The sequence below is a fragment of the Echeneis naucrates genome, chromosome 2, assembly GCF_900963305.1.
Source record: "Echeneis naucrates chromosome 2, fEcheNa1.1, whole genome shotgun sequence".
Taxonomy (NCBI): Eukaryota; Metazoa; Chordata; class Actinopteri; order Carangiformes; family Echeneidae; genus Echeneis; species Echeneis naucrates.
This window is the reverse complement of record NC_042512.1, coordinates 9,442,907-9,458,057: the sequence shown is the minus strand read 5'-3', so window position 1 is coordinate 9,458,057 and position 15,151 is coordinate 9,442,907. Positions and strand designations below refer to the sequence as shown.

General features: G+C 44.4%; 15 non-coding genes across 15 annotated transcripts; 8 read left to right on the top strand and 7 right to left on the bottom strand.

Annotated features, from left to right (window-relative positions):
* Positions 1-417: 417 nt before the first annotated feature.
* On the bottom strand, positions 418-490 carry trnak-uuu (transfer RNA lysine (anticodon UUU)). Its single transcript has one exon. It is a non-coding gene; the product is annotated as a tRNA-Lys (tRNA).
* Positions 491-1,397: 907 nt separating this feature from the next.
* trnaa-cgc (transfer RNA alanine (anticodon CGC)) lies at positions 1,398-1,469 on the top strand. Its single transcript has one exon. It is a non-coding gene; the product is annotated as a tRNA-Ala (tRNA).
* A 1,690-nt stretch (positions 1,470-3,159) lies between these two features.
* Positions 3,160-3,242, bottom strand: trnal-cag (transfer RNA leucine (anticodon CAG)). The gene has a single exon. It is a non-coding gene; the product is annotated as a tRNA-Leu (tRNA).
* A 139-nt stretch (positions 3,243-3,381) lies between these two features.
* On the top strand, positions 3,382-3,463 carry trnas-gcu (transfer RNA serine (anticodon GCU)). The gene has a single exon. It is a non-coding gene; the product is annotated as a tRNA-Ser (tRNA).
* Positions 3,464-3,673: 210 nt separating this feature from the next.
* trnay-gua (transfer RNA tyrosine (anticodon GUA)) lies at positions 3,674-3,761 on the top strand. The gene is given in 2 exon segments: positions 3,674-3,710; positions 3,726-3,761. It is a non-coding gene; the product is annotated as a tRNA-Tyr (tRNA).
* A 1,297-nt stretch (positions 3,762-5,058) lies between these two features.
* trnat-cgu (transfer RNA threonine (anticodon CGU)) lies at positions 5,059-5,132 on the top strand. The gene has a single exon. It is a non-coding gene; the product is annotated as a tRNA-Thr (tRNA).
* Positions 5,133-5,937: 805 nt separating this feature from the next.
* Positions 5,938-6,009, top strand: trnae-uuc (transfer RNA glutamic acid (anticodon UUC)). The gene has a single exon. It is a non-coding gene; the product is annotated as a tRNA-Glu (tRNA).
* Positions 6,010-6,750: 741 nt separating this feature from the next.
* On the bottom strand, positions 6,751-6,824 carry trnai-aau (transfer RNA isoleucine (anticodon AAU)). Its single transcript has one exon. It is a non-coding gene; the product is annotated as a tRNA-Ile (tRNA).
* A 286-nt stretch (positions 6,825-7,110) lies between these two features.
* trnar-ucg (transfer RNA arginine (anticodon UCG)) lies at positions 7,111-7,183 on the top strand. Its single transcript has one exon. It is a non-coding gene; the product is annotated as a tRNA-Arg (tRNA).
* Positions 7,184-8,672: 1,489 nt separating this feature from the next.
* Positions 8,673-8,744, bottom strand: trnap-agg (transfer RNA proline (anticodon AGG)). Its single transcript has one exon. It is a non-coding gene; the product is annotated as a tRNA-Pro (tRNA).
* Positions 8,745-8,769: 25 nt separating this feature from the next.
* On the bottom strand, positions 8,770-8,841 carry trnaw-cca (transfer RNA tryptophan (anticodon CCA)). The gene has a single exon. It is a non-coding gene; the product is annotated as a tRNA-Trp (tRNA).
* Positions 8,842-9,684: 843 nt separating this feature from the next.
* trnae-uuc (transfer RNA glutamic acid (anticodon UUC)) lies at positions 9,685-9,755 on the top strand. Its single transcript has one exon. It is a non-coding gene; the product is annotated as a tRNA-Glu (tRNA).
* A 263-nt stretch (positions 9,756-10,018) lies between these two features.
* On the bottom strand, positions 10,019-10,090 carry trnae-uuc (transfer RNA glutamic acid (anticodon UUC)). The gene has a single exon. It is a non-coding gene; the product is annotated as a tRNA-Glu (tRNA).
* A 460-nt stretch (positions 10,091-10,550) lies between these two features.
* On the top strand, positions 10,551-10,632 carry trnas-aga (transfer RNA serine (anticodon AGA)). The gene has a single exon. It is a non-coding gene; the product is annotated as a tRNA-Ser (tRNA).
* Positions 10,633-11,312: 680 nt separating this feature from the next.
* Positions 11,313-11,386, bottom strand: trnan-guu (transfer RNA asparagine (anticodon GUU)). Its single transcript has one exon. It is a non-coding gene; the product is annotated as a tRNA-Asn (tRNA).
* Positions 11,387-15,151: the final 3,765 nt, after the last annotated feature.

The window sequence follows — 15,151 nt, the reverse complement described above, 5'->3', positions numbered from 1 at the left end:
AGATTTATTTGTAGAGCACCAAATCACAACAAAGTTACATCAATCATCTTTACATAAAGAGCAGGTCTAGACAAAACTCTAAAATTATTTAGAGACTCAACAGATCCCCCGATGAGCAAGCACTCGGTGCCAGTGGCAAGGAAAAACTTCCTTTAAGAGGCAGAAACCTCGGGCAGAACCAGGCTCAGGGGGGCGGCCATCTGCCTCGACCGGTTGGGTTGAGAGAGGGAGACTGGCAGCTGGACCCACGTGCCAGGATGGCTCAGCGGTCTGAGGTAACAGACTCAAGATCTTTCCTGCACAAATGGGCCTTGAAATGGACATGAAAGACTCATGGTTTCATTATTTCATAGATCAGCGTCACCTATCACTGCTGTGGAGTCTATAATGTGAACCACTAAAGGGAAGAAGCTGCATCGCCTGAACAGGGACTTGAACCCTGGACCCTCAGATTAAAAGTCTGATGCTCTACCGACTGAGCTACTCAGGCTTCTGATTGGTGCATAATTCAGATGAAATTAAATTAATTATTTCATAACCCAGAGGTCGATAGATCGAAACCATCCTCTGCTATTTATACATACTGTAACCCAAAAGTAGTTTGTTTCTACAACATCTGACCTGAGCAACAAGGCTCTTTGACCAACTAAGCCACAGCACCACTCTGATGTACAGGGATGTATTTTGGATCTGAAAATACCCCCAACATACGTGGCTGACCATCATGACTCTTACCAAAGTTTCTTTAGCATAAAATAAACGGTCACATTAATGTCCTGAATGTGCTGTGTGTAAATAATGAGGTTCATCAAAACAAAGTCAGAACCAGAGCTCAGGCTGTTGGTACACAAACAAAGAAAGGCATACTTGTGGATTCACAAGATTATATCAGAATCTGACCTTTTCCTGTTCCATCAGTAACCATCAAAGGAGATGCTGATTCTGTGATGTCACAAAGGTTCCCATGACATCGGAGAGATCAAAGACTCCTCCCTCTTTTTCTCATGACCTCCACCATAGAGTGCTGCCTGCTGCAATAATGCTGCCTTTAATAGAAGTTTAGGAACATTTCATGAAAGAATACATTTTGATGACAATTGGAAATGTCTGTTTATTGTTTATCACTTGTTAGCTGTCACTGAGGAAGCAGCTACTCTTCTGCTACAAGGACTATGATGAGGCAGTGGCCATTGATAATGCTGCCTGTCCTGCTGAATTTAGGTCACCTGCACGTTTGGCAACAGTCAGAGCTCCAGACACAATAAGAGTACTGAAGAAAAATACTTTAAACATTAGCTCTGTGTCACATTCATGCAGCGTGTGTCAAAACAGTTCATTCCATCAGAATGAACCTTCACCTGTCACAGTATCTTAGAAGCCCTGTGATCAGCCATCCAGGGGATCTAGCTCAGTGGTAGAGCGCATGCTTCGCATGTATGAGGCCCCGTGTTCAATCCCCGGCATCTCCAGCATTTATAATGAATCGTACTGCTCAACTGCTCCTGCTTCTTCACTCAAACAAATTCCTGACAATACGTATGTATGAGATTAAAGACTCTGCCCATCTCTTGTCATGACCTCCACCATGGAGTGCACAATGTTAATGAAGCTCCAAAGACAATCATGGTCTTCTCTTGTTCACACTTGAAATACATATAACACTCTGTATTTTTTGGTTCTAGCAGTTCTAGCAGCCCGGCCAGCTCAGTCAGTAGAGCATGAGACTCTAAATCTCAGGGTTGTGGGTTCGAGCCCCACATTGGGTGATAAGTAGGTTCTTATCTAAAATCTTCTGTTAAGAAGAGGGCTCGTCCAATTATACACCAATCAGAAGCCTGAGTAGCTCAGTCGGTAGAGCATACAGAAACTGCATGCACTCATTCATTTGAAGCGAACGTGAGAGTGTGACGTATCCATCTGTGTCGCGTGGGGGATCAATGAAAGGCAGGCAAGGCAGCTCCTGCGACAGCTAAAACACCAATTTCCCTTCTCCGCAGCACAGCATGAGCCACAAAGTTACTGTTGCTTCACTTTACAAGACACTACAAATAACACAACCAGCCAACCTCACACAGCTCCATATCATAAGGGTTAGCTCTCCTGACGACTGCAAGGCAACAGCTGGGCTTGTAAGCAAATGAGATGCTGATTCTGTGATGTCACAAAGGTTTTAATGACATCACAGAGATCAAAGGCTCCTCCCATTTTTTCTCATGACCTCCACCATAGAGTGCTCACTGTTGAGGCTCAAAAGGCAATCATGGTGCTGCCATCACTTCCTGTGTTACAGCTTTTGCTTGCAGTCTCTGGACTAGAGAAACAGCAGTCAGTTGTGAGCCTGCTGTGTTGAGCAGATGGTGATTGCTCTTTTTTAACAGAAGACAAACTTTGGTAAGAGTCATGATGGTGAGGCACTACATTATCAATGTAACACTAAGGGCGTTAGACAGAAGATCTAAAGGTCCCTGGTTCAATCTCGGGTTTCGGCATCAAAGGTACCTGAGTGAGGTGCAAGCTCAGGTTTCTTTGACCTACATTTCCAATGTTCTCCCTCCTCTTTCAACCCCACCATGAAATATTGTGAGGTTGGATGCGTCACGCTGACTGGTTGTGTGTCCAAAAGGCTGTCAAACACATCTTTCTTCCATTTTCTCCTCCAAACATTTGTACACAGTTTTGAGATTTCCCATAATGTCATTTATTTATTTATTTATTTTGAATGATTTTTGGCGATTTTTTGGAGGATGTTTTGCTTTTCTAGCAGCCTGGCTAGTTCAGTCAGTAGAGCATGAGACTCTTAATCTCAGGGTTGTGGGTTCGAGCCCCACGTCGGAGATGACAAACCTGGAGGGGAAGCGTGTGTTTGGGGACATCTGGAGAGAACTGGACCTGGTAAACCTCCAAACCTACCTTGGAAGTAATACAGACAAACCAGGTTCAGTCCAAATAGTTCCAGTTTTGTTGTTGCTTCTGTCTGCAGAACTCAAAGGTATCTGGCAGGACCATGATTGCCTTTTGAGCTTCATTAACAGAGTGCACTCTACTGTGGAGGTCATGACAAAAAAGTGGGAGGAGTCTTTGATCTCTTTGATGTCGTTAGAACCTTTGTGACATCACAAACACACCTTGCTGCAGTGGAGGTGAAAGAAAAGCACTTTCTGTCAGAAGTAGGATTTGAACCCACGCCTCCAGGGGGGACTGCGACCTGAACGCAGCGCCTTAGACCGCTCGGCCATTCTGACAACGAAAGCTAGCAAATGAGCCGAAAAATTTGTTGAAAAATTAGCCCATCAAGAGACAGCGACATGCAGAACTTGTCCTGTTGCAGCCTGCTATTCCAGCTAGAATTAATAAATATCTGCCTTTGAAGCAATCAAACATGACGAGGTGGCAGAGTGGTTAAGGCGATGGACTGCTAATCCATTGTGCTCTGCACGCGTGGGTTTGAATCCCATCCTCGTCGGTGGTTGCTTTAGTCTAAGTTACAGCCTGCTATTCCACCTAAAATTATCTATCCAGTCAGAATTGTCCTCAACGTCAGCTGGTTAGAGCTGAGCCACTTTCTTGATCATACTGTGATAAATGACATTCTCCAGGTTTTCCCTAACCCAAATCTGTAAAGATTAGTCAAAGGAGACAAGAAGAGACAAGAAGAGGAGAGGTTGAACAGCTCCCTTCGATAGCTCAGTTGGTAGAGCGGAGGACTGTAGAGGCTTAAAGCTGATATCCTTAGGTCGCTGGTTCAACTCCGGCTCGAAGGAGGTCTTTATTTTCGTTGGCCTCATCCAGCACGGTGATGAGTCTGCCTACAGACAGGAGGTGACCACTGTTGTATCACTGTTCATGTAGAGCAGCTGTGTTTTATATTGCAAGCAGCACTGAGTTTCTAACATTCAGGAATTGAAATCCCAGTCTTCCACAAGACAGGCAGAGATCCTGTCCACAAAGGGGTTTAAACAAAGAACATCCCTGGGTGGGCTTGAACCACCATCCTTTCAGATAACAGCCGAACACGCTGACCGATTGCACCAAAGAGACATGTTGAGACATGTTGAGAAAATAAAAGGGATGAACTGTGGATGGCAGCCTGCTGTTGATCTGACTGAACAACAATGCAGAAACAACAGACAAAGTCAAATGAATCAGAATTAAGAATTAAGGGTTGAATTCTGACATCGCAGACCTTCTGACATCACAGATCATCTGACATCACAGATCGTCTGCCATGGCAAAAGCAGTGCAAAAGTTCACTGCAAATGCACTGCAACATGCAGTGAAAAACCAACACCACACTGCAAAATGCATCGAAAAGGTGAAGGGAAAGAAAATGTAACACACTGCAAATGCACAGCAAGCGTTCTGCAAATTTGTCTGACATATAAGCTACCTTTTGAAAAAAAAAAAAATCTGAATTCCAGGAAGACTGACTGCACATCTGAAGGCTCTGTGTTAAACTTCTGTTAGGATCAATGCTGGTGCTCTCCAAGTCTCCAAGCTGTCTACACGGCCTCATGGATTTTTTTATATGCTGTCAAAAGAAGACACTCGAAAGGCAGCATACAGTACTTGCACAGACGAGGTAATGTAGGGAGGAAAGGAAAGAGAAACATCATGTGGTGTGTGACTTCACTTCCTCTGTGGATAAACAAGGAGAATAAAGCTGTTTCCTAACAGCTTCTATCCAGAGACCTTTAGTGTGTGAGGTGAACATGACAATTTTTACATATGTTGGATGTTGGCAATTGGTTCCTTTGCATCGGTTGGGAATTGAACCCAGGCCTCCCATTTGGCAGGTGTGTGTTATTTGGTGTGAACATATTTTCGAAGGACTGAGTAGCAATATTTCGACATGTCAAAGGAATTTTGGTCTTTTAAAAGTTTGGGCGGTCAAGAATAGACCAAAACAACTTTGTCCTCAAAAAACACACCTTGCTGCAGTAGAGGTGAAATGAAAGTGGTTTCTGTCAGAAGTGGGATTTGAACCCACGCCTCCAGGAGAGACTGGTATTTTGGTCACATTCATCCAATTCATCCATCACATCCTACAGCTAAGCGAGCGGTGCTGTGGCTTAGCTGGTCAAAGCGCCTGTCTCGTAAACAGGAGATCCTGGGTTCAAATCCCAGCAGTGCCTCATTGTTAATGTTAAGTATTGTTTAAAAAAATATGTGTGAGCAAAGTCCATGTGAAGCTCCTGCTGACTATCAGAAGGGATTTAGAAGTGAAATGTCCTCTTTTTCAGCTGTTATGTTTAAACTGCGAAGTACTTTATGAACCAACATCAAAATGCTGGAAACACCGTGCTGCCGGGTGGCGCCGGTGTGTGTGTGTGTCTTTGTGTGTATGTGAATTCATGCACATGAGTGGCATTTGACACTCAGGTCAGAGTGGGCCGTACAAACATAGGCATCACATTTGCAGCATCTCAGGCTTGTTTTGTTGTCTCTTTTCAGACCCAGATAGGCTTGGAGGTCTACCAGGTCCAACTCTCCAGATGAAACTGCAGAGAAACTGGCAGTACTGATGCTGAGCTGCTTAAAGTGTCTGTCTTATAAACAGGACATCCTGCATCCAAACTCCAGCAGTGCTTCGCTCTCAGTGGAGTTCCTGCTCATCACTTCCTGTATTACAGCTTTTGCTTGCAGTTTCTGGACAAAACAAAGTGGTTGTTGCTGTGTTGCGCAGATGGAAATTTGGTGATTGACCGCTTTTCATAGGAGACAAACTTTGGGAAGAGTCATGATGGTCAGGAACTGATATTGGCGACATAATACCAAGGGCTCGTCTGGGAGTTGAACTCCCTCTCACACCCGAAGCAAGAATCATACCCCTAGAGCAACAAGCCTTTTACAACAGGATAATTTCCGGTTCGATTCCCGGTCAGGGAAAGCCTTTTTGTATTGAAAAATCCAGGTGATTGACGCCATAACATATAAATGTCCCATGTGGTCTAGTGTTCAGGATTCCTGGTTTTCACCCAGGTGGCCCGGGTTCAACTCCCGGTATGGGAATTTGCTTTACAACAATGGACCTGCCACGAGCATGTCCTGTTACTTTGATGAACGTCTACCACTGATCTACATCCTCTTTGGACCTTTACCTAACCACAGAGGCAGCTGCAGAAAAGAGAAATCATCTGATGAAGCCTTCTCTCTCAAAATAACCCCAGGGGGGTTATATCTGCACGGATTCTCTGATGATTGGCTCTCCTCGACTGGACTCGGCTTTTTTTTTTTCGACCGAAGAGAGAATAATAAAATGAAAGAATATCTTTGTTATCCACAGAATAAAAGCACAAATGACTGAACATCCAGATATTTAAAATGGCATTCAAAGTTATTTTAATCCAGCATTACTGCCATCATTTTATCTGAACATAAAGTCTGTTATGTCCGTTTAATGCTAACATGCAATAGAAAACGCCATAGACCGGCTAACGGGATTAGCATCCGTACCGTGATCATTTTAAAGAGTCACTGAATTTATTTCGACTCAAACATGGCAGTGTTACTAAAGTAAGACGGGACAAATGTAACACTCAGAATCGGATCAATGAAAACACTCCAAATGACGTCACCACATTCAGCAAGCAATACTCCTCAGAACAGAGAAAAATCTGGTGACTACGTCACACTTCCACTAAATTATTGCCGGAAAATTGCTTTTTAAGACAGAAAAGTACATTTGTCAGAGTGGACAATTTTTCGATTTAAACATTGTGATGATCATTTCCTGTGTCACATCTGTGCTTGTGGCCAGTATGGGGATTGAACCCATGACCTTGGCGTTATTAGCACCACACTCTAACCAGCTGAGCTAACCGGCCTGTGTGAAAGCGTTTTTTTTTTTGGCTTATTTTCACAAATCAATTTTAAAGAATTACATAGCCTATCGTCGCTCAAAGCTTGAGTTAGCTTGAGAGTGGTTAAGGCGATGGACTAGAATTCCAGAATTCCATTAGTGGCTGAGCCCACTAATGCAGGATGTTCTGTTCACCATCCACTTCTCCAAAGTCCCACAGTGAAGGCTTCAAATGCACATCTCTCACAGTGTTATCATGCCAAGAGAAAGAACTGACTGATTCTGACAACGGGACATCACCATGCCCCAGTGACCACGTGGCCTAATGGACAAGGCGTCTGACTTCGGATCAGAAGACTGAGGGTTCGAGTCCCTTCGTGGTTGGAAAGTTATGTATTACAGGTTATACCATATTTAATGGTTCTGGTGAAACCAAAGTGGAGGAAAGGGGCAGTGCAACTGTCATAACATCAACATGTAGTGGCAGTGATCAGCAAGTTGATCAATGTAGAATGTACTTTGTTATTTGCATCACTGCCTCAGCAGAGGTGGGTTTTGGGCCCAGCACTCTTCCACTGCTGCTTCACACTCAGCTGTGAACCGATCCAATGAGTGCTGTCGTTCTCAGGCTGATGGTGCTGAAAGGAGCATCTGCAAAATCCTCCAGATACTGACCTGGAACCCCTCCTCACCACGGCTTCCCAAAATAATTTTAGTAAGAGTTTGGTCTAGACCTGCTCTATATGTACTTGACGTAACTTCATTATGATGTTAGTTAAAAAAAGTTAAAAAAAGAGGCCAAAACATTAGGAGTTTGCTTTTAAGTGGACTTCAGTGGCTGCTGTTTTGTCATCACATGTACACTTGTGTTCACTTTGGTAATTTGGTAGGATGACTACACAGGATAAATTGCTCCAAGCTGCGTGGATAATTGAGAGATCAGGGTGTTGCGCAAGATAAAGACTTCCCATGCTTCATTATCAACGCTGGAGATGACGGGGACCGCGGGGCCTCATACATGCAAAGCATGCACTCTCCCACTGAGCTACATCCCCTGCATGGTGCACAATGCCTGCTGTTATGTTATGAATGACAGATGAATGACAGTGTGAAGTTTGCTGTCTGGTTGTGTTACTTGAAGGATCTTGACAAGACACTTGCCACAGTGAAGACGCCAGCTGAAGCCGTAACATAATGTCACATCAACGGTGTGGCCATTTGACTGCAGGTCAAGAGGTCCCCAGTTCAAATTTGGGTGCCCCCTGCCAAACCTGCATGTTTTCATACGCAAGCATGAACTCTGGTTGACTGTGATGTTTCTCATTTCAGCCCACCTGGTGTTGGTATCGTCTTTCACTGGCTTCTATAACTTTTGTTCACAGGGAGATGAAAAATGCCTGAATTAGCTGATTAGTTTTCATTGACAAGAAACAAACTGGCAGTGGTGGGTGGTGACAGTGAAGGTTTCAAATCCAGTTCAGTCCAAATAGTTCCAGTTTTGTTGTTGCTTCTGTCTGGCAGAACTCAAAGGTACCTGGCAGGACCATGATTGTCTTTTGAGCTTCATTAACAGAGTGCACTCTACTGTGGAGGTCATGACAAAAAAGTGGGAGGAGTCTTTGATCTCTGTGATGTCATTAGAAAGGGTCAGGTTGTTGTGGCCGAGTGGTTAAGGCGATGGACTAGAAATCCATTGGGGTTTACAGCAGTAGATTTGAAAGAAAAGCAGTTCCTGTCAGAGGGAGACAACTTTTAGTCTCCATCTGATGTTCTTTTCATTTAGACTCCATACAGGCTGTTAATGATTACTTTAATCATTAATGAAACCTCACACAGCTCCATAGTGTATCCTACTGACTGAAAGACAACAGATGGGCTCGTCCGGGAGTTGAACCCGGGACCTCTCGCACCCTAAGCGAGAATCATACCCCTAGACCAACGAGCCATGTAGCGCAAACGAACAGATGATGTGACCCTGACGTGAGTTGAACATGCAACCTTCTGATCTGGAGTCAGATGCGCTACCATTGCACCACAGAGTCACATGGAATGACAAAACTGTGTCCAAACATTTGGAGGACAGGATGGAAGAAAGAGCTCTGACACATCACAAAAGCACATCCAGAAGGATACTGAGATAGGTCTTTCAGAAAAAAGCAGCAGAGTAATTATAGTATGGTATCGGAGTAATTATGGTCCACACCAGGCCGCAGCCTCTCTGTGTGAAACTTTGGTTGTTGTTAATCATTACTTTCACACTTTAGCTGCTGATTTGATTTTTCTCCCCTTCTCTATCTGGTGTCCCTTTTTAGACTCCATGAGTGTGACTGAGTGATTTTCCTTCCTCTACAATACAGACACAGACTGCAGAGAAACTGGCAGTACTGATGCTGAGCTGCTTAAAGTGTCTGTCCTGTAAACTGGACATTCTGCATTCAAACCCCAGCAGAGCTTCACTCTCAGTGGAGTTCCTAATCATCACTGAAACAAACTGATGAGAATCATCACTTCCTCTATCTGCCATAATTTAGTGGTTGGGGCTGTGTTTAGTATTGATGATTGACTGCTTTCCACAGGAGAAAAACTTTGGTAAGAGTCATGATGGCCACTAATTTTGGAGACATAACACAACGGGTTCGTCCGGGACCTCTCGCACCCTAAGCGAGAATCATACCCCTACAGGATGTCCTGTGACACAGACCAGGAAAGTTGGCCTCAGATGGAACATCTTAAGTGGAGAATGGCCAACGATACATGAGGGGAGAAAGATGTGCGGCATTCTGTCCAGCTACAGCTGCGTCAGGTTAAAAACCCGCTCTGATTTGAAATGCTCGCCTTTGATGGAAGTTAAGTCCATAAAAATGGTTGTATTGTTGTCCACACACTCCCTGATGGTCTAGTGGCTAGGATTCGGCACTTTCGCTGCCGCGGCCGGGTTCGATTCCCGGTCAGAGAAAGCTTTTTTTATTGAAAAATGCAGGTGATTGAGCCCCTAACATAAAAATGTTATCATGCACCTGGGGGTTTTCCAGGTCGAAGTTTCAACGAGCTTTGAGTCTATCCCTGAACTCTGAGTATTGGATTCCAGAACAGCCACTCTGGCCGAGTGGTTAAGATGGTAAAGATGGTGGTAAAGATCCAAAGAGGATGTAGATCAGTGGTAGACGTTCATCAAAATGACAGGACATGCTAGTGGTAGGTCCATTGTTGTAAAGTAAATTCCCATACCGGGAGTCGAACCCGGGCCGCCTGGGTGAAAACCAGGAATCCTGACCGCTAGACCATATGGGACTCCAAAGTGCTCAATTTAGGCTCCAGTCTCTTCGGAGACGTAGGTTCAAATCCCACCACTGCCAGTTGCCCCAGCTGTGCGGTACGCTCGACCACTGAGCTACATCCCCTGCATGGTGTGGCAGCTTTAGCAACTTTAGCTAACCACATTCACAAGTCACATTCATGCAGCTTGTGTAGAAACAGTTCATTCCATCAGAATGAACCTTCACCTGTTAAGGTAACAGTTTGGTAACAGTCAAAGCTCCGTACACAACAACAGTCCTGCTTCTGTTTACCAAAAGCCTCCAAAGCCCACTCAGGGACCTGCTGTGTTTAGTTCACTTGCTGCTGTATCTCCAAAGAGCTGAAGTCTTGTGGAGAATGTGGGCATCAATCACAACAAGAAGGTGCCCTGTCCTTTGAGGAGGAAACTATCCAGGCTGGAAAATGTTGAGTCACGGGAGCTTTCCTACCTGTGGTTGTTGTGGCTGAGTGGTTAAGGCGATGGACTAGAAATCCATTTGGGTTTCCCCGCGCAGGTTTGAATCCTGCCAACAACATTTACTTCCTCTTATGGACAAAGTTTCCCATTTGGGGAGAGACACAGCTGAGTGCTGTTGTTAGGACTCATCTAAGAGGAGGAGAGCACTCACTGGTGCTCAGTTATCATTATCAAGGCCGGTGATAGGGACACACCTTTAGTTCCACTTCCAGGTCATGGAAGCAATAATGAGAAGTCATTTCTACTGTGTGCTGTGCTGAAATAGCTCATTTGGGGGAGCGAACAAAAGGACCCACAACAGCTGCTGAAACCCAAGATTGAAACAGGGACCTTTAAATCTTTAATGTAACGCTCTCCCAAACAGGCAGGATCTCTGTGAGACACAAACGGAGCAACATTTAGGATAATTATAGCTTATTATAGAGCCCACACTTTAAGAACGGCGGCCCTATAAGCATCCAACAGCATCACTGAGTCAGGAGCAGCACAGTGACAACTGTACACATTACTGGAGAAAGTGATAAATGACATTCTCCATCTATTTGAGTCAGTGAGGAAACATGTGAAGAGAAGAAGCTGCTCGTTCTCCTTCAACAGTTTGATCTGAGGAAAAGTCACTTCCTCTTTTCAGGAATCAACTTCTACCATCTGTCCACTAGATGGAGATAACTGAGCATCAACTTAAAATCCTCCAGTCTTCCATGTGTGAACTATAATACCAGTGAATTAAACAAAATACGTCCCTGGGTGGGCTCGAACCACCATCCTTTCGGTTAACAGCCGAACGCGCTGACCGATTGCGCCACAGAGACATGATGACCAGTTCCTGTTACAGCCTAAAACCATAAACGGAACATGAATCCAGCACTCAGCGTTACAGCAGCACACCTCTGTTACTGTGGAGCTGTGTCTCTTTTCTACTTTATTATAGATGACAGAAAAAAACTCCAGATAAGAAGCAGCTGTACATGCAGTGACTAGTTCTCCTGCTCAGGTATCGTCTCTCAGGGCATCATGTGTTGTCTTTGTGTGTTTTTGTGTCCGATGCTTCACAGCTCACAGGCCAAAGTACGTGCTGGCCTTCATGGCTCACATGTACAGATGAGTTACCTCAATGTAAGTATCATAGGTGCAGCACACAGCTGAAACATTTCCTGTTCAGGGTGGAATACGACACCTCGCTCAGTGCTTGTCCAGGCAAGAAAAGGTTCAGCTGCCAGCTTGTTATATCAACAACATGTAACGTTCAGAAGCAATGCACTGCTGGGACTTGAACCCAGGACCTCTTGTATACTAGACAGACACTTAGACCAGCTAAGCCACAGCACCACTCTGAAGTACATGTATATACAGAGGATCTGGTGATGGAAGTGTAATGTGTATACTGCAGCTGAGGTTGTTGTTGTGGTTTGTTTTAATGTAGGACTCTGCATCTACCTGAACCTGTTTGACTGCAGATGTGCATTTTCATTTGGACCCCAGGAAGAGTAGCTGCTGCCTCAGTGACAGCTAACGGGATTCTAACGAGTGATAAACAATAAACAGCCGTTTCCAATCATCATCAGAACAGATAAAAAACTTCGACCTTTATGACATGGACCACTTAAGTTGGTGACAGATAGAACATCATGTTACTTGATGTTACTTCATTACATTTGAAAATTGTAAGGTTGGTGTATTTCATTGGCATTTTTTGGGGGGCAGGTGGGACTTGAAAATGAATCCTTGTCAGAAATGATTGAGCAATAAAGAACAACGATAAACGAGGGGAGAGGGGTGAACAACATTAATGGACTGAAAAAACTGTATCTGTCATTGAAGAAGACATTCATAAAGAGTTAAAGCAAATTCATTCAAAATGTCATATGAGGGGCTCGTTCAGGATTTGAAACTGGGAACTCTTGCACCCTGAGTGAGAATCATACTTGTACACCAACAAGCCCTGGAAGGAGGAAATGTTGATAGTGTCCATGGTTTTGCACACCACAATTGTCATCCAACAACATAATATTCCTTTATTTTGTTGTTTATGCCTTTATTGCTCACTGCTACAGTTAGTAAAATATAAAACACATATGAATTCTATTTTAATCTGTTCATTTTAAATTCCTGATCTGGTGGCAGCTGCAGCTTTTTTCTAATGTTAAAATGAATGAAGTCAGATCACAGACTGTTGTGTTGTTGATGTCTGGTCCTCTGCTCCAGGTGGAGAGTCCTTCAGTTTGTGGAGGATTTCAGTGAAAATAAAGGATGAGGTCGTGTTGTGTGTATAGTGGCAGCATAAAGACTGGGTCCCGCTGTCTTACTCAGGCTGAACTACAGCGTCTATTCACGGGGGCTTTGACCTGCTCCGTGTCCGACCTGGGCCGGTGCACCCCTCCTTAGACGACCTGGTGATCCCGGGCTCCCCCCGGAGCACCATATCGATACCGAACTTAGTGCGGACACCCGATCGACATAGTCCGCTGCAGCCCAGAGCTCCTGAGCTCAAACGCTCCTCCAGCCTCAGCCTCCCGGTAACTTGGATTACAGGCGCGCGCCACCGCACCCGGCGAGGGACACACTTCCTGATCGGACTTTTAGCCTTTGTGATAGTGACGTCACAAAAGGCAGCAGCGCTTCAGACTCACACATCACTTCAAACCTTTGAGGAAGTGACACACAACTGTGAGGAGCACACGTGTTGACCGACACAGACGTGGTTTCAGAGACAAACAACATGGCAGTGAAGTGCACGCTCTTATTTTGAAGGACAGTCTTTTTTTTGTCATGCTTTCTTTTATTCTTTTGAGTGTTAATATTGTAGGAAGGAATTTACAGTTACAGATGTTGATGTTCAGGTTTAAAACATACACAAATGCCGGGAGGGAGGTCTGCGAAGCACCGGAAGTAGAATGCATGTTTTATTTTGTAATCTCCATTTACCGTCTTGAGCTGCATAGTACTTCCGCTTGCTCGCGACTCTCCTTCCAGAAAATTACGCATTTCTGATGCTCTTTGTATTTTTTTTTTTATCATTTTTGTTGTGCAAATTGAAGTAAGTTAGATAAAAATACTTATAAAGTTGGTGTAATCACAGAGTTAAGTTGTAAAACTATATATTTTGTTATTTTCATGCATAATCTCGCCAATTAGAGGAGAAGTGGAGAAGCATGAGTTGCTCGGCTGCTACTTAGCTTATAACGCCAGAGTGTGCTATTGAGACTGGATGCTAACAGGAGCCATGTAGTGACTGTGTTCATGGTGTTACAGAGCACAGAGGGCATGTAGGAGAAAAACCTGTCAACACCTGTGAATGTTTCTTCTCCACAATGCAGGTATGTGAGTTATTCTTTTTTTAGTGTTCTTAGGTTGATGTACATTTTATTTAGTTGGGTTAGTTGTTTGTGCTCTTAAATAAAGCTGGTCCCTTCCGGGTACTTTTTCTGTGTGCGGGGAACAGATGAGCACAGGTGAACCCCATGTGAGGGTCAAACTCACAGCTTTCATATAATGAGACTGCAACATCTAGGCCTGGAAGTCAGCTTAAGTAAGAGTGAGATGGAGGAGACCTGTCAGTGCTGCTTTTCATGTAGAGCAGCTCTGTTTTAAAAAGTTGGAGTAAAAAGTAACATTGCATTGGCCGGGAATCAAACTCGTGAAAGTACACATCATTCTGCAGTTCTCTGTCAGCAGCAGCAGCAGGTACTGCTCTGAACTCTGCCCTCTCCCTCCTCCCAAAACGGCCACAGTGTTCAAACTCACACAAGGAAACTGTTAGAAATTCGATGTAAAAAGTGTGACAGTGGAGTAACAAAGGTGGAGCTTATGTTTGCATCTGTGTGGGAAACAGCAATAAAATAAACGAAAATAAAACAGGTTCTTGTGTGGCAGATGGAGAGTCTCTCCCCCTCCTCCTCACTCAGCTGACAGCAGGCTGAATCCCATCAGCTGTCAGGTGCTGCCCCTCTGTGTGTTTACATGGATCCTCTGGTTCCTCTTCCTCACCTTCACAGTCCGGTGTGTGTGTGTCCTGTGTGTGACCTCTTGAATGCAGACCGGGTTTACGGTTTCCTGCTCAGAGCCCGTTTGGCCTGTTGTTGTGAGTTGGCAGTGTGCCCTCTCCTCCTCTCCTCCACTCTGTTTGAAACGGCCCTCTGCCCAGTGGCTGTGCCTTCTGTGTTTCACAGCCATCAGCCTCCACCACCAACAGGCTGCTGTTTTGTTTGTCCTCTCCTCACTGTGGCTGAACTAGTCTGGTTCTTGAACCGAGCCATGTTTCAGTGGGTTCATTTATACCACCTGCTGTTAGTTGTTTTAGTTTAATTTAGTTGGTGTTATTAATATGTTCTTTTCATATTGTTTGCTGTCTGGGAGTTGGTTGACAGAGGCTCCACACAGGCAGTCCTCCAACCCCACTGTTTTCTTTATTGATTTGATTGGATAACTGTAAGTGTGTCCTTTTGTCATTTCTGTGAGGATTAGGGTGGGTGATTGTTTGACTTTATTTGGGAGAACTTAGTTTTGATTGTTTAGTTTTTGGGGTGTATTATTTAGGTTAGTTAGTGTGTGTCTTGTGTGAGTATGTTTTGAATGTG